Below are 27015 nucleotides of genomic sequence, written 5' to 3'. Positions count from 1 at the left end.
CTACCCATGCTATTACTTGTGCTAATACAACATTTATACAATGCTTTATGGTACAGTAGAACCTTAGTTATCCGGACTCTTCAGATTCTCAGTTGACCAAACAATGGAGATGACTGCTCTATTAGAGCAGTGACTGTTCTATTAGGATAGTTGATAGTTGAAAAATATTGGAAATTGTGAGTGAAACTTACCATTTCCAATACAACACTCGTGGTATTTATCCCAAATTTCACTGCTACCCATGCTATTCCCAGTTAATACTATACTCGCTGCATATACGCATGCTGTGCATTAGCGTTGCTATGTATGCAATCTGTCACTATGTACTAAACGTGTGTCAACACTAATTGGCACTACATTGTTAACTTAAATTTTAGCCAATGAAACTGCAATGACAACTTTTTCACTGCTGTCAGTGAAATAGGGGATAAATTTCACTGCTACTATTGAGACTTTTGTATGGGCAGTGATGCAGGTATGGTATTAGACTTCTGAACTACAGTAACAGTAAAGAATAGTTGTCAAATAAACTATGAATACAATTTGTTTTTTCCATAATAATCATAGATGCAAAGTAATTTAGAAACAAACTACAAAACCCTTAAATTGGTATTGTGTATGTAAAATGCCTGTAAAAAGTACCGGGGTCATTAAAAGCCTTGGCAAAAACACTGTGAAATCTAGGGTGACAGACAAGGTATGGTTACATTAACGTCAGTGCTAAACAGTTCTGTGTATATATTACCTTCATTGCAGCCATTACTTGATTGCCACCTTTGATTTCACAGTTCTTTTTACTTAAATTTCACAGGCCACATATTATTTTTTGCAGTTTTAGTTTAGTTGCTTTTGCATGGATATAATTATTTGATTTAAACTTGATGTTACAGTGATTGTGACTAATTTATAGATTTCACTCCTCTCGAGACACATTATCACAATATACTAGCATTGATGCCTGATAACTATGAGCAGAGTGTTGGGAAGTTACAGAATTACATCACCGATGATCAGATTTGTATGGTATTGAGCAGCAGTAACTCCACTACTGCTAATAAGATAATATTAGATTGTTTGATTGAGAGGATGAGCTGTAGAAAAGAATTACTTGATCTGTGTGATCAACTGGAGACTATTCGTACATCAGATGGGATGATGATTGTGACTAATATGATAAGATTTGGTGAGTATAAGAGATTCTTTTAGCATCAATGTTTGTTGAGTATCACTGCACCATTGCCACTACGTATGTACATTACTTATAGACTTGTGCACATATGTACAGTATGATGCAAGTGCATAATCATTTCTCTTTTATGTGACTTTAATTTTAGGTGTTTACTTAAAACAGAAAGTGATTTTGCTGTGATAAAACAAAAATCATTAATTTTACTCTTGTACATAACAGCATGATCACCGTATCAATGTATAGGAAGGCATAGAAGATGCCACTTTGTTATGACTGGAGCTAGTCCATTATTCCACTATTCTTAATTCTACCTTTAACAAACTCCCCATAAAATACTATGCATTATACATAGCTATGAATAAGATACATTTGAAGACTTATAGATTATTATAAATCAAAGCATGAGTAGAATATTATTACATTGATTATTATAAAATGTACAGACCTTAAGGTTACGGGATACTGTAAACCCCACATGTACACTATCAATCATTATTCATGATTAGGGGTTTGATTTTTCTTAATGCATTGTTATCAAATATTTATGCATTCTTAACTTCTCATTAATCGACATGGAATTCAAATGTTGTTATGGAAACATGAGTTGTCCCCATTCCAATCAGTGAAAACTATGAACCAAAAATCAGACCAATGAAGAACCATGAAAACTTACTAACAATTCTAAGATTTGAAGAACATCACTTGTGAGGGACTGACAAGAGGATTTGTGAATAATGTGTGTAGTTGCTGAAATATGACTGTAATATGGCCTAAAGTAGGACATTGTGGTCACAAAATTAATTTTTAAATTGATATCACAAGCACCAGAAACATTATTTTTAACAAATGGCTCCGTCAGGACCTAGACAAGAAACCAAACTAGTAGTCTGTTTATACAAAATGTTAACAACTAGTTTGACAATCCTGATTTTTGGTTCAGGAAAATATCACCATTAAACAGCAAAACTACGCATGCGCTTACAGGTGAGCCAGTTGCTAAGTGTGTTGTTTCTATGTTATCTTGTACTGTTACGTGTGTTTTCTCGTACCTTGTAACTGTCCAGTCAGCACGCTATTATTCTCCCAACAATTTAAGCCTGTTACCAGCTGATACACAACACAACAACACCAAGCCCGCCTTAATTGCATAATAAAATTTTTGTTTGACAGTCGCTCGCTATCCCGTAACCTTAAATTGAGTGAAGTGTACATGATTAGCTAACAACAAGTAAAGATTCAAAATTATCATTGGGTAGGTGAATGGGCGATTCCATGCATACTCTACAGTATCTGCTGTGAGGAAGGGTACTTTGCGATGCAGGTATGGCTTTGTTGCATAGCACTGCAGTAGTGACACTCTGCAAAGAAAGAACAGAACAAACACACTAACCACAAACACACATGTGCAGCAACTGAAGTGTGCAGAACTATAGAATGAATACACAAATACACAAAAGAGGAATGCACAAAACCACTAAATGTTAGACTCATCAAACTGGGGTACCAGTTGCAATTTTTTACCATCATGATCGTTGTTTCAATTATGCAAATGACACCAAGTGTTTACAAGAGATCAGATCTACTGATGACACAGTAAAGCTACAATCTGACATTAACAATGCCTCCAATTAGAGTATCTATTCTTTAATGCATCTAAATTTGTTCTGGTCAAAAGACACAACAACACATGCACCATCTGTCAATGGAAACCCTATACCAAATATCTACAAGCTACAACACGATCATTTCAGAGTTCATTTTTACCATGATTGCACAATCACACACCAAAAGTTGTAAATTACCAAAATATTACTCAATATATTGAAAATTGTAGCAAAATATTGACTATACGATAAATATTGACATCAGTTATAAAAATATTGAGATTCGATACAATGTTGAAAAAAAATTGCAATACGATCGAACTCTCTACCATCATGTAGAGAGTTCAGCTACAAACAAATCTCCCTGTAGAGAGATCAGCTAGAAGAAGTTACCTTGTAGAGAGTTCAGCTTCAAACAAATCACCCTGTAGAAAGATCAGCTAGAAGAGGTCACCTTGTAGAGAGTTCAGTTACAAAGAAACCACCATGTAGAGAGCTCAGCTACAAACTAGTGACCTTGTAGAGACATCAGCTAGAAGAAGTTACCTTGTATAGAGTTCAGCTACAAAGAAACCATTCTTTTAAGAGCTCAGCTGCAAACAAATCACCTGTACAGAATTCAGCTACATATAAATCACCCTGTAGAAAGATGAGCTAGAAAAAGTTACCTTGTAGAGAGTTCAGTTACAAAGAAACCACCATGTAGAGAATTCAGCTACAAACTAGTGACCCTGTAAAGACATCAGCTAGAAGAAGTTACCTTGAGAGAGTTCAGCTACAAAGAAACCATTATTTAAAGAGCTCAGCTGCAAACAAATCACCTATACAGAATTCAGCTACAAACAAATCACCATGTAGAGAGATCAGCTAGAAGAAGTTAATTCGTAGAGAGTTCAGTTACAAAGAAACCATCATTTAGAGAGTTCAGCTACAAACAAATCTCCCTGTAGAGAGATCAGCTAGAAGAAGTTACCTTGTAGAGAGTTCAGCTACAAACAAATCACCCTGTGTTACATCAGCTAGAAGAAGTCACCTTGTAGAAAGTTCAGTTACAAAGAAACCACCATGTAGAGAGTTCAGCTACAAACTAGTCACCTTGTAGAGACATCAGCTAGAAAAGTTACCTTGTAGAGAGTTCAGCTACAAACAAACCATTCTGTTTAGAGCTCAGCTGCAAACAAATCACCTGTACAGAATTCAGCTACAAACAAATCACCCTGTAGAGAGGTCAGCTAGAAGAAATTACCGTGTACATAGTTCAGCTACAAAGAAACCACCAAGTAGAGAGTTCAGCTGCAAAGAAATCACCCTGTAGAAAATTCAGCCACAAACAAATTGCCCTGTAGAAAGATCAGTTAGAAGAAGTTACCTTGTAGAGAGTTCAGTTACAAAGAAACCATTCTGTAAAGAGCTCAGCTGCAAACAAATCACCTGTACAGAATTCAGCTACAAACAAATCACCCTGTAGAGAGATCAGCTAGAAGAAGTTACCTTGTAGATCGTTCAGCTACAAAGAAACCATTCTGTAAAAAGCTCAGCTGCAAACAAATCACCTGTACAGAATTCAGCTACAAACAAATCACCCTGTAGAGAGATCAGCTAGAAGAAATTATCTTGTAGATAGTTCAGCTACAAACAAATCACCCTGTAGAAAGATCAGTTAGAAGAAGTTACTTTGTAGAGAGTTCAGCTACAAAGAAACCATTTATGTAAAGAGCTCAGCTGCAAACAAATCACCTGTACAGAATTCAGCTACAAACAAATCACCCTGTAGAGAGATCAGCTAGAAGAAGTTACCTTGTAGATAGTTCAGCTACAAACAAATCTCCCTGCAGAGAGATCAGCTAGAAGAAATTACCTTGTAGAGAGTTCAGCTGCAAAGAAATCACCACTGCCCAAATTTCAAGGCAATAGCTCTTTCCAATCTGAAGTTATCAATTGTTAAAATTGGCAAATTGGATGTGTGTGGAAGGCCCCTTTTCGCAAATCTGGTCACATATGTATTATATATATAATTTGTACATTTACTGATAAAATATTTAAAGTACATCTACTTCATCTTTTCTTCTTCCTGTAGTAAAGAAAAAAAACATAGGTTAAAAAAGTCCCAAAGCTGGCCATAGGCCGGCTTTGGGGTATACAAATACAAAAAGAAATGAAATCTAATCCAAAACAGCCAAGCTGTAAAAAAAGTGTGCGGCCCTCAGAAAGGCTATGGTGAAAAATGATGTGAAATCCAAGGTGGCGGCCAAGAAATGGCTGTGATGGTAGGTTAATGGTAAAAATTTTAATAACGACAATTCAGGTGAATTTTTGTGCCGCTTCACAAAATTTACCTGAATTGTCATTATTAAAATTTTTACCATTAACCTACCATCACAGCCATTTCTTGGCCGCCACCTTGGATTTCACATCTTTTTTCACCATAGCCTTTCTGAGGGCCGCACACTTTTTTTACAGCTTGGCTGTTTTGGATTAGATATATATATATATATATGTATAATACATATATTTATTACAGAACTCTACATGGTGCATGGTTCCTTTGCAACTGAACACTCTACAAGGTTAGTCCTTCTAGCTGATCTCTCTACAGGGTGAACTGTTTGCAACTGAACTCTCCACATGATGGTTTCTTTGTAGCTGAACTCTCTACAAGGTGACTTCTTCTAGCTGAACTACGTAGTTGAACTCCCTACAAGGTAACTTCTTCTAGCTGATATCTCTACAGGGTGAATTGTTTGCAGCTTATCTCTATACAGGTTAATAGTTTCTAGCTGATGTTTTGAATTCTTTTCAGTATGACTGTTCTATTAGGGTGACTGCTCTATTAGAGTATCTCGATCTCGCACTTGCTACATTTCGTGTTATACCTCCGTGGCTTTAAGTCTGATTCTTCTACACCATTGAAGGTCCTTTCTAAGATGATTACTCCATCTGTACAGCGAATTTTAAAGCATTCCTCCAAGTGGTTTTTCTGGTGGGCGTGGAAAGTAGTCGTTTTTTATTAGTTAATCTCGATTGCGTAATTGTTACACACTGTTGATTTTTTCATTATCTTCCTGGTTCTTAGCTTGATTTCTTTCAAACCACAAAAATGTTTGAGGTTAATTAGTTAACCTATTTACCCACCGATTTTCAGCTTCTTCCCGTAAGCGGTTTACCCTGTAGGCGTGTCAACATATTGGTGTTATTTTTCGTGAATAAGCACTAAATACCTATTTACCTGTTTATCGTATTCCAACCACAGTTGGTACAGACATGTGCCTTTATACCCCCCTTCTGTGTGCCAAATTTCAATGTATTCGAATATTGCGTTCGCGTTTTATAGCCGTTTTTGTAAGTGTGCGAAAAGAGGAAGAAAAATAATAAGAAAAAAAAAGCGAAGTAAGTCTAACTAAGCCAATTTTTGAAGTCGCATATCTCGGGAACGCTTGAAGCGATTTCGCTCAAATTTGGAATGTGAAGTACTGAAGTTGGAAGGGAGTGTCCACAGCAAAAATCGTCTTGTTTCAGCAGAGCTACGGAGATGCGAAGGTTGCGTTTTCGTTCTTCCTGTCAATATACTCACGGGTGTTGCGCGCCGGCTTCTTGAACCGCACGGCACACTATCGTGTCTTGATTTTGGGCTGACGCCTTGTACAGGCTTTGCCTTTTGTGTATGCCTTCCCTTGTGGTAAAATTGATAATAATAATAATAATAATAAGGCAGTGGTTGCTGAACCGAAAGTCGGTTCAATAAGCCGGGCTCGCTATTGAACCGACAGTAAAACCTTTGTGGTCTGCTGCTAGTCGTCCTGTCTTGCAGGATATTGCTTTGAGGACAACCACCAGGAGTGGCATTTCTCGTGGCCTAGCATACCGCCATCTGCTAGAGCAACTCTCTGTTTGTCTGTGGCGCCACAATTCCCGGACATTTTTACATCTATTTAGCCTGTTGCCTGGCAGTCCTTGGTGGGAGTTGAACTCTGTTTCATTCTCCCACTCCCTGCAGTTTGGCCAGTAGTCTGCAGGGCTTTCTTGTTAAGGCCCCTGTCCGGGGATTTTGCTGTGTGTATGCTGGCGGCCCATGCGGTGTTTTTGTAGGCCTGTGTAGGCTCTGTAGGTTTAGCTGCTTTTTCTTTCTTCTGCTTTTTGTCATTTATAAATTAAATTAGGTTTAACTTCTAGCTAGAGATCGGGGAGAATGGGAGTGCCATTAGGGCCGGAATAAAAAAACAAAAAAAAACAAACAGTAAAACCTAGACAAAAAGGGTCACTAAACGAAAAAAACAAACCACAAAACTCAACCTGGGCTCGAACCCTTGACTACTAGAACTGTAGGCCATGGGCTTACCACTGTGCTACCGCTGCTAGCTACCCACTACCCCTACTTTTCTACCTTATAAATGCTATTCACGTAGTAGTAATAAGAACGTAACCTAACAGTGAAGAAGAAACCAAAGCTGATCCCAAGTATATCCCTAACGCTAATGATACTTTTCGCGTCCCCTAAAGTCGAATGCTCGGGGAAACTACTAGATGCGAAAATAAAAACCTTTCGATTCAGTAACCACTTCCTATTAATAATTAAGCAAGGGTGTGGTACTGGGCATTATATAGAATTACACGTATGGTCAGGTCATCAGCACGAACAGGCGCAACGATTATACGTTTGTACCTTCTTTCACAGGCGAATTTGTCTCTGGTTAGTTCATGCCTCGTAGTTTTCAAGAACATTAATTATTAGGCAGTGGTTACTGAACCGAAAGTCGGTTCAATAAGCTGGACTCACTATTGAACCAACAGTAAAACTTAGGCAAGAAAGGGTCACTTAACGGAAAAAAACCACAAAAAATATAAGATAAAATAAAAAATTCCACAAAAATATAATATGTAATTGTAATTCTCATTAGCGTGTTGCCCCTAGTGGGCTTTGCTAATTAACAATAATAATAATAACTCAACCTGGGCTCGAACCCTGGGCTATTGGAATTGCAAGCAGTGGGCTTACCACTGTGCTACCGCTGCTAGCTACCCACTACCCTCCTTTTCTACCTTATAAGCGCTACTCACGTAGCTAGTAGTCTCACTATATACACTATAATGCAGTAAGAAGAACGTAACCTAATGGTGAAAAAGAAACTAAAGCTGAACCCGAGCCTAACACTATCGCTAATGTTACTTATCATGTCCCCTAAAGTTGAATGCTCGGGGAAACTACTAGATGCGAAAATAAAAAAGTTGAATCATCTAATCAACAAAGAAACTTCTACTTCAACAGACTTCCTCGAACCTTCAACAGCTTACCAGTAATTGACCTAACTCAACCCTTTGTTACCATTAAATTTCAACTAACTAAAATCCTATGGCAGCATTTTATAAGAAACTTCGATCCAGACAACCAGCATAGTTTCCATTTTACATGTCCTTGTAGCATCTGCTCCAAACATTTGATACATTTAGCAGCTAATTGTAATTATATAAGTAATGATAAGTACTTAATTTAAGTTATGGGATCTGGTACTTACCAGATTACCTTTAGTGCAATTGTATACAAACTCACTTTTATTGTTGTACAACCATGTACACCTGTAACATTGCACTATAAAGCTAATAATTGAATTGAATTGAATGTTGTGCTACTTTTAAAAACCAGGCGCCATGCAGCTAGGTACCTCATCTGGAATTAACTATAGACAGTATATGCTACTCTGAATTAACCAACTATGTATTACTCATTGGGTCGTCCAGTATGCTTTGACCTCTCTGTCAGGTGCACAACTCAGCCTGCTTTTATATCCACTGCTGCTTCTCAGGCTGAGGTGGCTGCTGCTGCCGGTGAGGAAGCTAAGGACAATCGCTATTTAGATTCTGTTACCAATGATGGAGGTGACTTTATCCCTCTAGTGTGTGAATCATTCGGTGTTTGGTCTCCTTTTGCTTTGTGCACTCTTTTTACAATTGCTGACCGCAATACAATTAAAAATAGTTTGTCTCGGAAGTTGGCTAGGAGGCAATTGTTGCAAAGGTTATTAGTGACTTTATGGAAATACAATGCCAAAATGGTCCTCAGACACTATGCACCTTGGACACGGTAGATTGTGTTTAGGTTTTATAAAGTAATTAAGTAGGTGTAGCTTGTATGTAGTTTAGTTTATTGTAATTAGTATGTTAGTTTGTAATTAGATAGTTTTTGTATACTTTTGTGTTACCATCTTTATTACATTCACTTCCTACTATGTATTACTACTTTAGTTTTGGGTTGTGCAATAATATTATTAGCTAATTCTCGTATTTCGTAATTCATGAAATATTCGTAATTCGTTCAATTACGTTGCTATGCACAGCTAAGGAAGCGTTTGTGTAATAAACCGATTTTACCTACATATTACGCACAGAAGTATCTTCTAAACTGTTTTATAGTGTGACTAACGTGTTTTTCCCACAAATTCTCTCGACGAAGCCTCAAAGCTGTTCTTCATTTTCGTTCGCGTACGTAAGGGATACGCCCCCTTTCAACTCGTAGCGATAGGCTACTCCTGGTAGTGTACGAGGCCTGCAACGTTGTTTTTCAGTTGCTAAATGTCTGAAAACTTCAAGGGGAAGGTAGTCTGAGGAAAGTCGCCACACCCGTATTTCAGTCCGCCGAAAAGAAACCATCTCAGAGCAAAGTTTACCTGTGCAGAAGTTTAATACAGACTTCATTTCACTTTTACTTCTTACCTAAAAGCTGCTTTTACCATTATTAAACGATTTTGCTCACGTGGGTGCGTACGGACAAACATAGATAGATAGGTACACACACACACACACACACACACACACACACACACACACACACACACACACACACACACACACACACACACACACACACACACACACACACACACACACACACACTATTACGAAAACAATTTCTGTAAACCAGGCGCGCCCACTGCCGGCTATGGGCGCGCGCCTGGTTAAAAACCTTTCTTTCAGCAACCACTACCTAATTATTAATTCATTATTTATTTATTTATGACGTAGCCTATTTGATACCAATTTTGGAAAGAACAATTTTGCCAATTTTCGAAAGCACTAAATTGGCTAAGTTTGGAAATTGACCTGTCAATTTTGGGAAATATTTTTGCCAGATTTGGAAACATATAAAGCAAATGTGGCATCCTAAAGCCTTGCTACAAGTGGCAAATTACTTACTTTGCTTTTATAACATAGCATGGTAGATTTAATTGTGATTATCAATTTCCAGTTTTGAATTTAGTTTATATAAAAGGGTTAAGAGTCTACTGTACTGGTGTGATAGTAGGTTTAGGAAATTCGTTGGTAGAAATAGGACATACACTAGTAGAGGTGTACCGATAAACGGATCGGCTATAATATCGGCCACCTATATGGTATTTTTTTAACCAATATTGGTATCGGTACAGAACACCAGGAGGACTGATATCGCTACCGATATTTATACAGTAGCAATAGTTTGGATTATGCACTGGTTTTCTACATTATCCATGTGGCTCTGGCTTATTGTTCACTCTGCAACAAGTGCTATGCTACGAGAAGCCATATAATTACACGCATTTCTAGTTTGTTGCTGGAAAGTCTTTACAAATGAAGCAGTTATAGAGTACCTTTGTAATAAAATAAGGATCACAGGATAACCAAGGAAACTTGCTGTACCAGCTTTCTCATAAGCCATTAGAATGCGGAGTAATGCAGAAATATCCATTTAAGGCTTCATGGGATTATACATAAAAATGTTTGTAGGTGCCTAATTGTCTGGATTGCACAATAGAAACCCAAGCTGTATACCACCACAGGCAATGAATACATGCACATGTTGTTGTAGAGTAGGTAAATGTACACTTTCGTTTGCTTAAAATATTAATGCAAATATCGGATAGACTATCGGTTATTGGCTTCTTTTTTTTAACCCGGGCTTGATGGACTGCCCTTGCCTACCACCCCCAGCACAAAGGCACATGCTGGACAAATGTAAAAAAACAAAAGAAAAAGCAGAGTAACACAGCCAGCATGTTACTCTGACAAGTGGGACTCCACTTGCACTAAATCCATTGGTGGTGGAGCCCTAGTGTAAGCACCAATGGATGAACGCTCACCTCGAATGCACTGAATAGCCGAACGGAGCAGAGAAAAGCCAAGACAACACTGAAGCCAACCCAGGACTACAGAGTATTCATCACTCCACTTAGCCGATAGGAGGGAAGCCAGACGCTTATAGAAAACTGTGGCTTCATGAGCCAACCCCCCTGTTGCCGACATGATGATAGTTGTAAAAGAAGCTGCTCAACCTCACGAATTCTCTGACCATAAGCTCGATGCTTGATATTCTCATGCTTCTTAAAGGTAGAAGAAAGTGATGAAGAACTGTTAGATGGGGCAAGTGGATTAAAAACGCGAACATCAATAAAACATCTTTCAGAACGACTACCCCAAAAACCATTCATGGCAATGTCCAAGCGAGCCCCTTCTTGAGTATTTGAGGTTAGAAAGATGGAACTCATCAGGATTGTGGACGGGCTGCAGTTCTGGTTCAGTACAGACCTGGGAGCACACCTCTGTCAAAAAGGTAGCAGTGAGGTCCTTTATCTCATTGTAGCGAAGGGAAGGTAGTTCCCCCTTCGGACAAGAGAGCACATGATCCACAGAGAATGAAGCCCCACAAGCACAAAGAGTTGGAGTACGGAGGGAGGCCAACCGTAACGCAAAGCTAGGGCATCCTTCACAGATTCTAGCTCCACTGCACGCTGCAGTGTGGGTTCCAACTGCTGACGCAATTCAGAAGAAGTCATGTGTCTAACTTTGCTTTGCGCACAGAAAATTTTCTAGACTGTTGGAAAGAAATAGCCTCAATAAAGCTCTTAGAATGGTCATGAATGCACAAACAAAGAGGTTCAGCAATATGACGGGAAGCAGCCAACTCATTGTTACTTGTGTTAGTTGGAATAAAAATACCCAGGCCTCCCCAACGAGCAGGGAGAGCAAACAATTGTCGTAAATTATCACACGGCGGTGGACAGCCTGATAAGGTAAGAATAAACAGTTGACGAATCACATCCTCAAGAGGTTGAAAGATCGCACTGTCAAAGGGGACAGTCCGATCTTTCAACCTCTTGAGGATTATCGGCTTCTTTTGGTTGCATCAATATCGGATATCGGTACATGCCAAAAACCCATATCGCTACACCTCTATACACTAGTAGAATTAGGACATTGCTAGTAGAATTAGGACATTGGTTAGTAGAATTATTATTATTATTATTATTATCAAGTCTATCAGTTGGGCACTGGAGGGTTTGCACAGAATTAGGACATTTGCTAGTAGAATTAGGACATTCGCTAGTAGATTTAGGACATTTGCTAGTAGAATTAGGAATTTCGCTAGAATTAGGATATTCGCTAGTAGAATTAGGACATTCACTGGAAATTCACTAGTAGGGTTAGTTAGGGTTAGGGGTAGGGTTTGGGTTAGATATAAAACCTGTGAAATCAGATAAAACTAAAAGCATCTGGATATAAATTATTACCAATAATGGAAACTTAAACCCATAATCGAAAGGTCTATGACACACTATATTAGTGTGCACCCAATATTCCCAAAACTGGCAAGGTTTGAAGGATGCCACATTTGGCTACTGGTGAGAGAGCTGCTAAACTTAGCAACAATTGAAGTATCCAGTGGGAATCCTCAGGTTACCAAATTGGTGTAACTTCTAATGGTTGGCACCAATTCTGGCTATAACCTAGAACTTGCCAATTATGGAAATCATTTGATTCTATAAATTGCCACAAATGGCAACTTTTAGGAATATTAAAAGTTGCCAATTGTGGTTCCAAAACATACCTTGATAGTTACATAAAGTGTTCTCAGACCTTTTCTTCGATTAAATAACTTGTATCATTGCTTACCTCTTAATTTTATCCATTCCATAACCTGAACAAATCACCCAATTTGTAAGTTAATTGCTGTCCCACGCATGTAAAAATTGCTACATAGTTTGATATAATCATGCATGCATATCTCCTAGAAAAAGAAATTTTGAGTGTGAAACTTCACAGCAGGTTTAATAGTTACTTTATTCAAATGTGCAAAAGTATGATTTTTTTGAAAATGCTGAATCTTCAAAATTAATGTGTTTCCTGCAGCTTGCATGTGCAGAACAGGATGATTTTCATAAATTTGGTTACAATTGCTGATAGGTTTGATATATTGCATCCTAAAAACACGGAACTAGCATATTGTTTCAACTGAATGTTCTATTAGCATGAATGACTGTTCTATTAGTTAAAGAGTATCTCGATCGTTTGTTCTCAAATAATTATATATATATTTGTGATCCTTGAAGTTTACTGCAAGAAGAGTGAAAGTATCAGTTAGCAGATGGGCATTGATTGACGAGCATGATTTGTGTGTTATGTCCTATGAGTTTATAGTTGTAGATAAGGGAGATTCAGTGTAATACTAGTTGCCTAATGGATAGGCAGCTGTTTTGAAGTACATGTAAGCCCAGCCCCAAAGAGGTTTCTGGAATCCCCATAACCCTCTAAAACTGCCTCTGATCATGACCATATATTAACAATGCCAGCATGTTACATTCACCTGAAGAAATAGGTGCATACAATATCAATGTTTTAAGAACAATCTATACATATTTTTTACACATGAGGCTTATGAGCACATGCATGATATCACTTAGTTATGTGTTGATGGTGTCATGGTGGCCAGTATACATGCCTAAAGTAAATTGTCCTTTAATTCTAATACTTCCCAGTGTTTTGTCTCATATTACAGTAGATGGATAAATATAGTGTCTATGATGAAGTGTTAAAGTGTTATGAGATCATGTGAATTATGACATTGACAAGGATAGCAAACATTTGCAAGAGGCACAGCTTTCTGACCACATAACTCACTACTGTGAGTTTTGATAATATTATTTCTGTGCTAGCGTATCGATAAATGCATATAATTATTGTTATAATTATAATCAGTATACAGGGTTGAAATTTAAAATATGATTGTTGTTATTGCATAGCTGTAATGTCTGATCTACTTGCTGCTGAAAATGCAAGTATTGCAGAAAAGATTGCAAACAACATAGGTAGGCTGTACCTCATGTGGTTATTGTTATTCAAAATGCATACTCATGTGTGACTAGGTTTTGCTCCTCTCAAGGCACATTATCACACTATACTACAATCAATGCCTGATAACTATGAACAAAGTATTGATATATTGCATAAGTATTTCACCACTAGTGACTTTGATATGGTATTGAACAGTAGTAACTCTACTACTGCTAATAAGATAATATTGGATTGTTTGATTGTTAAGATAAACTATAGAGAAGAATTACTTGATCTGTGTGATAAACTGGAGACTATTGCTACATCAGCTCAATCATTGATGATGGCGATCACTGAATTAAGATCTGGTAAGTAATTAAGCATACTCAATGGTACAAAACACGTTGTTAAAGTAAAAGGGAATTGTCAGGAAAACATTTATGTTGTACAATAGACCCTCAGTTATCCAACCCTCAATTATCTGTACCCTCATTTATTTTGAATTGGAGCTGATTGTTGTATTAGAGTATTTTGAGTATGTGATTAACAGTGTATGAGAGTGCAGGTATTTCAACAGAATTCTATACGTATTTAATTTATTGTCTCCTTTTCTGCATACTTTTACCATGCCTGACCCCACTGTATGGGACCAAGTTACTAAGGGTTCTTAGGAGTACAGTCTTCCAGATATTGTAGTCATTTCAGCTGTTTCAATGCACATTAAATTCACTACAAGCTCAATAATTACATTTATTGATATTGTTACCACCACAAAATGGCTAAAGCATACAAAAGCTTAGAATTTAAATCTTAGCATTACTTTATCTTTGCAATACTGCTGAATGCAGAATAATTGAACATAACCATAACTACTGTATAAGATTGATTGTGCTTACTTGGTCACAGACAGTTAGAGAATTATCACCACCACCACCACCACCACCACCACCACCACCACCACCACCACCACCACCACCACCACCACCACCACCACCACCACCACCACCACCACCACCACCACCACCACCACCACCACCACCACCACCACCACCACCACCACCACCACCACCACCACCACCACCACCACCACCACCACCACCACCACCAACACCACCACCAACACCACCACCACCACCACCACCAACACCACCACCAACACCACCACCACCACCACCACCACCACCACCACCACCACCACCACCACCACCACCACCACCACCACCACCACCAACACCACCACCAACACCACCACTACTACTACCACTACTACTACCACTACTACTACTACTACTACTACTACTACCACTACTACTACTACCACTACTACTACTACCACTACTACTACTACTACTACTACCACTACTACTACTACCACTACTACTACTACTACTACTACTACCACTACTACTACTACTACTACTACTACTCTTCTCATCACTTGTACCTAATTGCCTACACATGTTACCACCCTATTAACACCACACCCACATTACCACTATTTCTATACTACCTATATTTACCTACTGCAATTCACTTTATTTTAGTGAAAAATTTCTGTGATAAAAATTTTGTGTAAAATTATTTTCTTATGATTTACATGAATGACTGCTCTATCAGAGTGGTTCAATCTTATGTAAAAAAGTTTTGTCCAAGAAATTTTCATGCAAGTTTTACATACGGTGCAGTGAACGATTTTGCTAAAGCATTGAATTCTGGAGAACAAATTGATGCTTTGTTTCTTGACTTCTCCAAAGCATTTGATAAGGTACCTCACGAAAGACTTTGTCACAAATTATCACACTATGGAATAAATGGCCACTTGCTATATAGATTGGATCAAAAGTTTTCTGACAGAAAGAACACAATCAGTTGTTATTGATGGAGAAAATAGCTGTCCTTCTACAGTACTTTCCGGTGTGCCACAAGGCACAGTTTTGGCACCCTTATTGTTTTTAATATTGATAAATGATATTACACAAGATCTCCAGTGTACTGTTAGACTTTATGCAGATGATATCTTAATTTACAACATCATTCATTATCCCAATGACTCTGAGCATCTTCAACAAGATTTATATACTTTACAAGCATGGGCCAGGAGATGGCAAATGGAATTTAACCCAGCTAAATGTGTACATCTTACAATTTCAAATAAACATCATATTATTGAACATAACTATTACTTATTTGATCACCTAATTCAAAAGGTCTCCAAGGCAAAATATCTAGGAATAACATTTGATGAACATCTTACTTGGAAAAATCATATTCATAACATCTGTCATAAGGCCAATTCAGCCTTAGCTTTTCTGAGGAGGAACGTCAATGATTGTCCAATTTCTGTAAGATCTCATTGCTATAAGTCCCTTGTCAGACCCATACTAGAATATGCTTCACCTATATGGGCTCCTCACCTTCAATCTGATATTTTTGCCATAGAAAAGATTCAACGTAGTGCTGCAAGGTATACAATGAACAATTACTCCTGGAGAAGTAGTGTTACTAACATGCTCACATCACTTAATTGGCACTCTCTAGAATCATGACGTACATTTTGCAAACTAGTCATGTTTTATAAGATAATCAATTGTCAAATGGAAGTTCCATCTATCTCACTAACATCAATGTCATCAGTTACCAGAGGTCATTCACAACGTTTCAGAATCCCACAAGCAAGAATCAACTCGTACTTATTTTCCTTTTTACCATCCACTATTAAATTATGGAACACTTTGCCAGAAGATGTGGTCAATCAGCCATCTATAAACTGTTTTAAGGACATTTTGTTAAATCACCTGAATTTACTTTGATTTTGTTTTTGTATCTGTGTGTTATACTCCTTGATGGAGTCCTACACAGTAATAAATAAATAAATAAATAAATAAACATACGGAAATTATTTTACAAGAAAAAAAAAAGCAGATTACAGTAGATTATTTGTTATCTATAATTACCTATTACCCACATGACCTATGTTACTACTATTACCTTATTACTGATATTACCTTATTACTGATATTATCTGTGCTACCTATCATAATTATTAGTGATATTATGTAAGGGCAGGATGCATATACTTTATGTGACCGGAACTTGGCAATCCATAACTTGAGTTGTGTGTATGGTACCAGCCTGAAAGTTGGTCACTTTACACTCCTAACATAGTACTATTCCTGAATGTAATTTTAAGACAATGGGTTATACACATGATGAGTTATGACGTGTTAAACTTGGAAAGGCTATAAGACCCCTTTCACAGATCCTGTCACATATATAGAATTGCCCAGATTTGGGCATTAGTATTATTTGTTTGTGTGTGTGTGTGTGTGTGTGTGTGTGTGTGTGTGTGTGTGTGTGTGTGTGTGTGTGTGTGTGTGTGTGTGTGTGTGTGTGTGTGTGTGTGTGTGTGTGTGTGTGTGTGTGTGTGTGTGTGTGTGTGTGTGTGACCTAATTTGGGAAAACCATTGAGTTATGCAAAACAATAGATTGTGATATTTAAACATTTCAATCCAGTGTACCTTATGAAAGTTAAAAGTATGAGTTTGAAATTTTCACCATCAATGCAGTCAAGCATAGCATTTAATTCACTTCAATCCATAGCAAGCTAGCTATTGATATAACCATGATTTTGAGCATGTGTTTTCACTACGGTATTTGTAACACGTGCATGTCATTATGAGTGGTGGTGGAGGTGGTGGATGGGTGGGTCATATGGTGTCTCCAGCCTTAATAATTGGCTGCTAAGACTACCTGTGCCACTGAAAATTAATGAAATATACATAGAAAACATCTTGGAAATTGCCCTAGGCTGTCCATGCCTCTAGTCTCATGTTTCAGCAGGCCATTGGTGATACAAAGTGCCAGGACGTTACCAGTGGCTGGAGAATATTTCTAGAAATCCACTCGTGAATAGCATCCTGAGCAAATCAGAGGCATGGCTGTGGTGCAAATGTGCTGAATATTGGTGTGGCTATCCATTCATCGTGAAAAGTGAACTTCACTGGTGTGGGCATATATTGACGATTATCAAAAATTTGGTCACATATGCTGAAGAGCATGCAGAACACTTGATGAAATGTTTAAACTATAGCAAGACAGCACTATGCTAGACCGAAGGTAATGGGTTTAATCCTAAGAGCAATTATGAACATAAAGGCATTTTATGAATGTGTTTTAATTACACTGTTAAGACATTTAAAGTCTTTAAAACAAATTTTATAGCCTTCGTGGTTCTTAATGACACATATATAATTTCAACCAAATTTCATTCTTGGGAGCTGTAACACTTCTGTGAAATTGTGACTTCTTCCACCTACATAGCCTTGCTTTTCAGTGACTATGAGCTTAGAATTAGCAACAGCTTAGCTTAAAATGTTCCACACTTAAAATGTGACAGGAGTTTGCACATTTTGCAACTTAAATATTTATGATCAAACTAAGGCATCCCAAACTACCAACCAGCTTTACAATGATTAGAATCACTAGTCAGTAACTGTAATAATAACAAGTTCTGTGAAATACTTTATCAGGTGCGTAAGTGCTTTAATAATGACACAGATAGGTGTAAATTTCTACATATTTAATGCTTGACATTAAGACTGATTTTCCAAATTCCAGTCACAAATAGAGGTACATACTTTTATATTTACTTCCACTACTGTTACACAAAGAATATTATGCTTCTATTAATGTAAAAGTCAAGTGAGGATGACTCCGGGGTAGGGAGGTTTCTGAGGTGTTAAAAACCGGAATGAGGTTATGAATAATTTTACAAAGATTAAAAGTTTCTAATTGAGGTGCTTTAATAGATCAGTCAACTACCCTAATAGAACAGTCACATTTTTAAATAGATTAGTTATTTGATTAATCTGTAAAAAATGTAGTGACGGTTTCTAAAATATTACCGCAACAGAATTTAAAATGTGAAAGGTTTTACTAAGGATGCCCCAAGCAGAACAGTCTGTCTTTTGCTTCAAATTGTGTAACATTCTGCCTTCATTGTCCTTTCCCTTACTTTAGCTTCCATTATCTCTAAAACTGTTCAAGTAGTATATAGCAAATGCAAGCAACATAAGCTCTTAAAGACATATGCTGAAAGAATGTCCACAACTTTTAAAGGATTTTTGAAAAATTTGCTACTATATTAAATTTTTAGCCTACTTAGGGCTCAATACTTTTGATGACAATATCCCCAGTGCTCCTACATTAATTGCTATAGTAATACATCCAACATTTTGTTTGGAAACAACTCATCAAAATTGTTGGAGTGAGTAGCACTGACATACAGACACATATACAACAAGTACAGAAGGAGTCAGGTCACAATAATTATTATAACTTTTATTTTTATGAATATTTTTCGTATTCTCATGCAAAAGAATCAATGTATATACACTGATGAAGATTCATGTGTATACTTTTATCATTACCATTGTCACCTAGAAATTCATCAGCATATCCAGCTCAAAAACTGTGTAGAATCAAGTGACAATAATAATAAAAATAAGACAGTACTTTCAAATGAAGATATTAAAATACAAAGTAAGTTTTATTGTTTGTTACCTACTGAACATTTAACACTTGCACAGCAGGCGAAAACTGTGGATATCAGAAGTTGTTTGCAAACATCAGACTACACAAAGAATCAAAAGGTAATTTAGATGTGCATTGTGTAATACAAGAAAATGATCATAGAATTATTAAAAATAGCTTTGATTCTTAGTGCTAAAGCAGTCATGCCATGTGTAACTTTTCAAATAAGTAAAAACTGTATATATATCATACAGAATGATAATACTGTATTGTAGAGACCACAAAGGTTTAGGTTTGGCCCATGAAGAAACCTTTCCCAGACAATGATGAGGCAGTTTTAGTTAGGTAAAACTAAGCCCAAACAAGCCTTTGGACCAACTTGAAATGCTTTCAGTAAGTTGCTGTGAAATTTAAAAATATTATATATAAAATGGAATTTTCTACTGACTGACTGTCTGACTAAGTAACTAATTCTTCAGGCAAGTGTAACTCAATAACGGCTAAAGTTACGAGCTTGATTTTTTCACTGTTCAACATTGCTTCAGCTGAACATGTGCCTTTTGGCATATATACAGCAGTATACGTACAATACATTCTTCATGGACTTACCAGTGTCCTCCTTTGTGTCCCATTCATCTTTGCTGACAGTGAAAGGTATCACTTTGGCGGTAGGTATAGTGTGTGATGGCTTCCCTTCGTAATAGACATCATACATATTTTTCATAGTGGCTACTTTGATTGCAGAGTTGCTTTTCAAACAGTTCTTGATTTGCAATGCTGTGTAATGGGCTGAACAAAGCTGACAACAAAACACAATGGACACTTCACTTTTCAGATGATAATTTATAGTTGGGGTATGTGACGCTATTTCTTTCTTTGAAGTTTGAATGTGGTATGCGTGGGTTCACCAGTCATAATAATTTTATTTTACAAAAACAATTAACATACAAGAACACAAAAAATTGGAATTTTCAACTAGTCTAAGAGTAGGGACCATAGCACATTGATAAATAGTATGTACTTAAACTAGTTGGAGTAGTGCACTGTGCATAATATTAAATTACAGTAAAACAATAAGAAGTCAATAAGAAGTGTTGTATCAATAGGATAACACTTCTTATTGGCTTTGTTAAGGCTTTACTTTAGAACACAAGTGCTGATTTAATATCAGCTTTATCAATGTGTTATGGTCTCTAGTCTTAGTAGTCTAGTTTAAAATTCCAATTTTTATGTGTATATATATTATATCAAAGATTAATTAAGGAGATGCTTACACAACATCTGTCGCTAATTATCCAGTTTTTATTGTCATAGAGTATGCATGTGTAGCCAGGATTCAAGCCTTGACTCTTTACAGTTATTAGTATAATGACTGTATATGTGATCTAATTTGGGAAAACTATCGATCTACACTCATCAATAGATTGTGAGGTTTGTGATTTTAAACATTTTAATCCAGTATAATTGGGAAGGACAGAAGCTATGAGTTAGGAATTGTCACCGTAAATGCAGCCAACCATAGCGTTTGTTTCACTTCAATCCATAGAAAGCTAGCTGATGATATAACCATGATTTAGAGCACCATTTTATGATGGTATCTGTAACACAAACACGTCATCATGGGTAGTGGTGGGGGTGGTGGTGGGCAGGTTATTAATATATGAACAGAAAATGGCCGAGTGGGTCATATGGTGTCTCCAGCCTTAATATTGGGCTCTCAAGACCACCTGTGCCACTGAAAAGTAAAGAAATGTATGTAGAAAATATGTGGACAATTGTCCAAGGCTGTTCGTGTCTCTAGTCTCGTTTTTCAGTTGGCCAGTGGCATTACAAGGTGCCAGATTGTTTCCAGTGACTGGCACATGTCTGTAGAAATCCACTCATGAAAATCATCCTGGGAAAATCAGAGACATGGCTGTGGTGCAAATGTGTAGAATATTGGTGTGGCTATCCATTCATGGTGAAAAACAAACTTCATTGGTGAGTACTTAGATCAATGATTTTCAAAAATTTGGTCACATAATTATATCAATTGTGTCAACTGAGAGTGTAATAATGAGGAATACTAATTTAGTTTTACCCTTTGTTGTTTGATGTGCTTACTTTTCCAGTGTTAGTGTTACTAAAGAAAAATTATGTGAGATTATGTGATTGTCTTCCTCAAAACTATGTGAAAAAAATTTCGACACTGAAGACGCAAATTCAGGCAAATGATGAGTTTGTAGAGGGAGTACTGTCAAACTCTCCTACAATAGCAAATGAGTCAATTTTGATAACACTTCTTAGCTCAGTCAAATGTGATAATGACATATTTATAATTTGGTCTATTATGGACGCATTGGTTGACTCTGCCAACTCCAAGCAATATATCAGCAGTTTACGACAAGGTAAATAAGTTACATAGTATGTATTTAAACCTTGGTGTGGTCAATCTAATATTTTCACCTTGCTAGGTGTTGTAAGTAATTTTCAATGCAATGGCAATATGAGCACATAGGCAAATATCCAACCACACACTTTATTCCCCATTGCTAATTCTCAATCTTTAAATTTACATTACCATAATGATTATGGGTGCATTAGTTGTGTAGTTTGTGACTGCATACCCTATTTGCAGGCCTAGTCACAAAGCATGTGATTAACCTTACAATTTCGCAAACGACTATGTATATAATATATATATATATATATATATATATATTTATAGACAATACTTAAATGAAACCCTGTGATCTGGTACTACCAGATGAGGCCTAAAAAGTAAAATATACTACAAGAAGATATAATAATTTATAAGCAGCAATATTATGCATCATGTATACATTGGAGTCTAGAACATTGTGAATGTTACAATGTTGTGATTTAAATCTAGATACATATACGTGTATATGAGCCACACATTTCTTAGCAGCTTCAAATAATTTAATTGTATGATCACTTAGCAACCTGCATGTTAATGTATTTGTAATAGTAACTGTGTATGATACTAGGTTGAATTATGTTACAATCCTACGCATGTTTTATTGATCCTGTTTGGTAACTGTATTATATTATGAAAAATGTTGTCATTATAATATTGCATTTGTATTCTTGTCAGAATGTTACAAAGCTATCTAGCAATCACCGAGCAATGCAACTATCACTACTACTAGCACATCACTGCCTAATAATGGTTACAGCTCATCGTCTGGATCACATTGTCCTACAACACTACACCAGACATCAAATGGTAGGGTAGAATCAATCTCAGTTTATGCAACAAAATATATTAGACTGATTGACTGACTGACTGACTGACTGACTGGCTGACTCTTTCACTCCCTCAGTCAGTCAGTCACTTACTCACTCACTCACTTACTCACTCAACATCACTTTAGTCTGAATGATGCCTTTCGGTATAACACAGTGTGTAAAATACATGCATTATGCTCTAACTTTTTCAATTCACGATGACACACAAAATTAATGGATTGCATAACTTATTACATAATTACTGTAATGATAATTTGTCCAAAATTTAGCACCACATCTCCAACAGCAGATTGTTTCCTTGATAGGTATGCTCCATGTATCATTGTCAGCATATAGGGCCCCTACATGCTGATAATGATACAGGCTGTGTAATGGGCACAACATTGTGCTATGTACTTTTCTTTTTAAGGATTAGCATAGGGGACTGCATTTTGTTATATAGTTATAGTGTCATACAATGACACCATTCTTTCTTTTGATGCAATGCTACAGAAATTTACTAATGATGAATTGTGTTTATAAAGTTATCAAATATTGTGGCTGAGCCTGCAATAATATGGCATGTGGGCACACAAAATTTGACTACTTTTTCAACTTTCATGAATCATAATATTTTAGTCAGTTATTCCCTGGCCATGCACTTTTTATCATGTCTTCAACATTTAATTGGTATTATAATACAAGTTACAGAATGCAGATATTCCATCTCACTACTGAGATACCACATGTAATGTGATGGGATGTAGTTTGTGCCCACATACCCTATTTTCGCAGGCCCAGTCACATTTTAGAGATGACTTTAAGTGCCAAAAGTGTTTAAATGTTACCTGTGGTGCTAATTTAATTGTAGCAATGCTACAGTGTAGTTTGTCACTAGTTACAGTAATGGGCTAAAGTATGAATTAAAGTTGACTTCAGCTGGATGATGAACCCTAGTGATCACTACCAGCTTGTAAAATTTCCTAATTTTTACCTGCGTAATAACATCATTTGATTTTCCTGTAGTATTTGAAATATGCATGAAGCAAATTGTAAACACCATAACTGTACTATTAATACACTTATGTTTTATAGGTCCAGCATATGAGAGGGCTATTTCATGCGCAATGACTTCAATGATATCCATAACACCTCTTTTCAGCCAATCAGGTACTCATAACATTGCACATTGTGCATACACCTATAAAAGTGGCAGTGAATAAGGCTGCTTAATTTGATTGGGTGTATTTATCTAATTATATTTCACCTCAATAGAACTGTTAAGATTACCAGCTTACAATGTCCTACCAAGAGTTTATAATATACAATAATAATTCTCTTACTACTTTATATTATGAACACTTGGTCCTACTGTATCAGAGAAAATTGCTTACCTTTATTAGATTGTGCTTGTAACAAGTCTTTCAGCATCGAATCACTGGTTAAGTAGTGACCGGCTCTAAAATTATGAGCGCCACTCAAAATGGTTAAAAATCAGTCTAGAGACATCTTATAAGATGAAAATCATCTTTACATAATAATATCTATCTAAGCATTAAAAACTAATAAATAAATAACCACAGGTGGTCGGATATAGCTACAATTTAAAATAAAACTGAAACACATACTGTATATTATTTTTTATTTTGTCTATTTTTGAATACGCCTGCCTGCACACCTGATCACAGTTGCAATACTAGATGCCAGCATACAGCCACCATTGTACACTACAATAACAAACTCACCAGTGGCATGTCCTGCCTAATGGTTTGCACCACAATGGTTCATGCCCGCAGACATCCCTGTATACATATATTGATAAATTATACCAGAATTGGTTACATAAATAGTAGGGAGTGCTAATGTACCCTCTACCATATAAGGAACGATTTTTCACAATTCTAGTAGTAAAAAGTTAGATTTAGGGTTTGGGTTCAGTTTCAGCTTTAGCTACTACATCAAGTTAGAGTTTGGGTTTGGGCTCAGCAATATTCTTTAATATAGGCTAGATCACTATTATAATTCATATTATCTTGCATTTACTGTAAGTACGTCCTGAAGTTAGCAGTGGTGGTGCAGTGGTTAAAATTCTCATGTATTACAAAAAGTGAACTAAAATTTTAATGATGCATTTACTTTTGCTATTTAGTAGACCTACATCAAATGTGACCCACTCTGACAAAACCGGGCTTATCGCCTATTTAAAAGTATCGAGAAATGCCGGTTTTAAGTATTTAGTGTGTTGTAGCTCGCCAATGGTTGAAGCTATGTGTACCAAATTTCCACACATTTTACACCAATTCCTTACCTTCCAGAGCATCCACTGTACAAGTAGCCAACAACTAAGTTTCCCACCATTTTAGATAGTTTTTAAACTGAGGTTGACTGTATCAGGTGAGCTGCAAATTTGGGTGGGAGGCGGGGGCCCTGGAAGGTGGGCAAGATGGTGTTCAAAATTGATAAGGAAGGCCAAGGGATAAATTAGGCCAAGTTTTGAGCCATTGAGGTCTCAAAACTGGCTAAAATGAAAGGAAATTAACAGCAGAGGTACTTATTCAACACCACAGAGCTGTACAGCCACATACAGTCATTCCTAGGCTGACCAGAGCTCCATTAAGGCCCTACACTACATGTATAGACCCCCACTGGGCTCGGGAAAAGCAGCCAGCAAAACCAGACCACTCAAGTCTAGCTGATTTTAAATGTGGAATTAGATAGTTTATTCATGTAGCTGTGTGTCCTGGGTGAAAAATCGAATCTGCTGACATGGGCGATAAGACCGGTTTTCTCAGACTGGGTCACAAATATGTTGGCATAATAAAAAGCAAAATAGGCCGGAGTTCTATGCCAGCATTATGCTAGCATATTAGGTGGATATTTCAAACTATGGAGCTTAATTCCATGACAATAGATTGATAGAGCAGTCAGTGGAAACTGCAATAGAGCACTTAAATGCATTGTACATAGCTCCCTAGATCGATACTCTCTAATTGAATAGTCATTTTGTAGTGAAGTATTCTAATAGAGCATTCACTGATTAAAATGTTTTAAGATAATTGTAAGAAATGTTGTTAGCCCAGGAGCATAATAGGTGAAACTTTTGGGAATGACTGAAAGCAAAATTTTGATTATAATAATTGACTCAGGCCTATATTAACCACAAATAGATTTCAGGAGTTGTAATATTAGTACTACTGGTGCTGATAGGATTCTGACAAATGTGTGCTCTCTGCACCTTGTCCTTCTTTCTATCTTGGTCATCTTGTTCCAACACTAGTGTGACACCACAAAATTAGTTAAAGAACTTATGTTACTGGATAGATAATAATATCAAGACACATGGTAGTGTGTCATGCAGCCCAAGAAGCAGGAGCGCCATATGTGACCGGGCCTGCAAAAAACAGGGCATGTGGGCACAAACTACATCTCATCACTCTACAGGTCATATCTCAGTATTGGAACAGAATATTAGTATTTTGTTACTTGCATCATAAAGCCAATTAAATTCTTACCAGATGCTCAAAATTGCATTGCCATAGCATACTGGTACAAAAAGTTATGAGTGATGAAAGTTTGAAAAAGTAGGCAAAAATCATATGCCCACATGCCCTATTTTCGCAGGCCCGGTCACATGTTGTGGTATAGTTGACAGGGATAAAATGTAATTGTCACACACATGAACCATTGTAGGAGTGCCTTTTTGTGGTATGAAAGAAATGAAGATTATGACTAGGAAGATGCAACACAAAAACCAATAAAGTGCAACAATCATGCAGTTACATTTTGTTTTTAACAAACACTCAACTGTTAGGCAAACTGCTTATAGGAATGAGCTGATAATGGGTTTAAAAATGGATTATAGAATAGCCATTCAGTAGTTTATAAGAAGTCACAATACAACTATGTGTAACAATTGCTTGATCGAGATACTCTAATAGTGCAGACATCCAATTAGAACATGCACTAAGTAGCAAGTCATTTTATAATGAGCTCAGTTACAAAAAAATCTTTATATAGAGTTAAATTACATTAAATGTCACCGTGCGAAGAGTTCTGTTACAAACAAAACACCCTGAAAGATTTAACTTACTAACAGGTCACTGAGTATTGCTACAAACAAGTCATCCTGTAAAGAGTTTAACTACTGACATTTCAAGTCAACCTATAGAGAGTTAATTCAGATAGAAAAATAGAAACAAGTCACCCTATAGAGACTTCAGCTAAAAACAAGTCACCCTGCAGGCAGTTCAGCTGGAAAAAAGTCGTCCTGTAGAAAGATTGGCTAGAAACAAGTCACCCTGTGGAGACATCAGCTAGAAACAAATCACCATGTAGAGAGATCAGCTAGAAACAAATCACCCAGTAGAGATATCAGTTAGAAGCAAG

The 27015-nt window shown here is 36.8% G+C and overlaps 1 protein-coding gene and 1 long non-coding RNA gene across 3 annotated transcripts in view; both read left to right on the top strand.

Annotated features, from left to right (window-relative positions):
• Window positions 1-1021: 1021 nt before the first annotated feature.
• Window positions 1022-14073, top strand: LOC136246688 (uncharacterized). The gene is made up of 3 exons (XR_010696754.1): window positions 1022-1183; window positions 13836-13901; window positions 13959-14073. It is a non-coding gene; the product is annotated as an uncharacterized lncRNA (long non-coding RNA).
• Window positions 14074-19499: 5426 nt separating this feature from the next.
• Window positions 19500-27015, top strand: part of LOC136243416 (uncharacterized) — a 45281-nt gene continuing 37765 nt past the window's right edge. The window contains exons 1-3 of one of the 2 annotated variants that reach the window (XM_066034933.1): window positions 19500-19517; window positions 22496-22627; window positions 23725-23799. The gene's annotated coding sequence lies outside the window, so the exon portion shown is untranslated. Of the gene's footprint in view, window positions 19518-21665; window positions 21786-22495; window positions 22628-23724; window positions 23800-27015 lie in introns of those variants that run through there. The other variant, XM_066034928.1, reaches the window with a different exon arrangement.

The sequence above is a fragment of the Dysidea avara genome, chromosome 2 (genome assembly GCF_963678975.1).
Source record: "Dysidea avara chromosome 2, odDysAvar1.4, whole genome shotgun sequence".
NCBI classification, from domain to species: Eukaryota; Metazoa; Porifera; class Demospongiae; order Dictyoceratida; family Dysideidae; genus Dysidea; species Dysidea avara.
The sequence above is the reverse complement of the archived record's forward strand: the minus strand, read 5'-3'. Positions and strand labels throughout refer to the sequence as shown.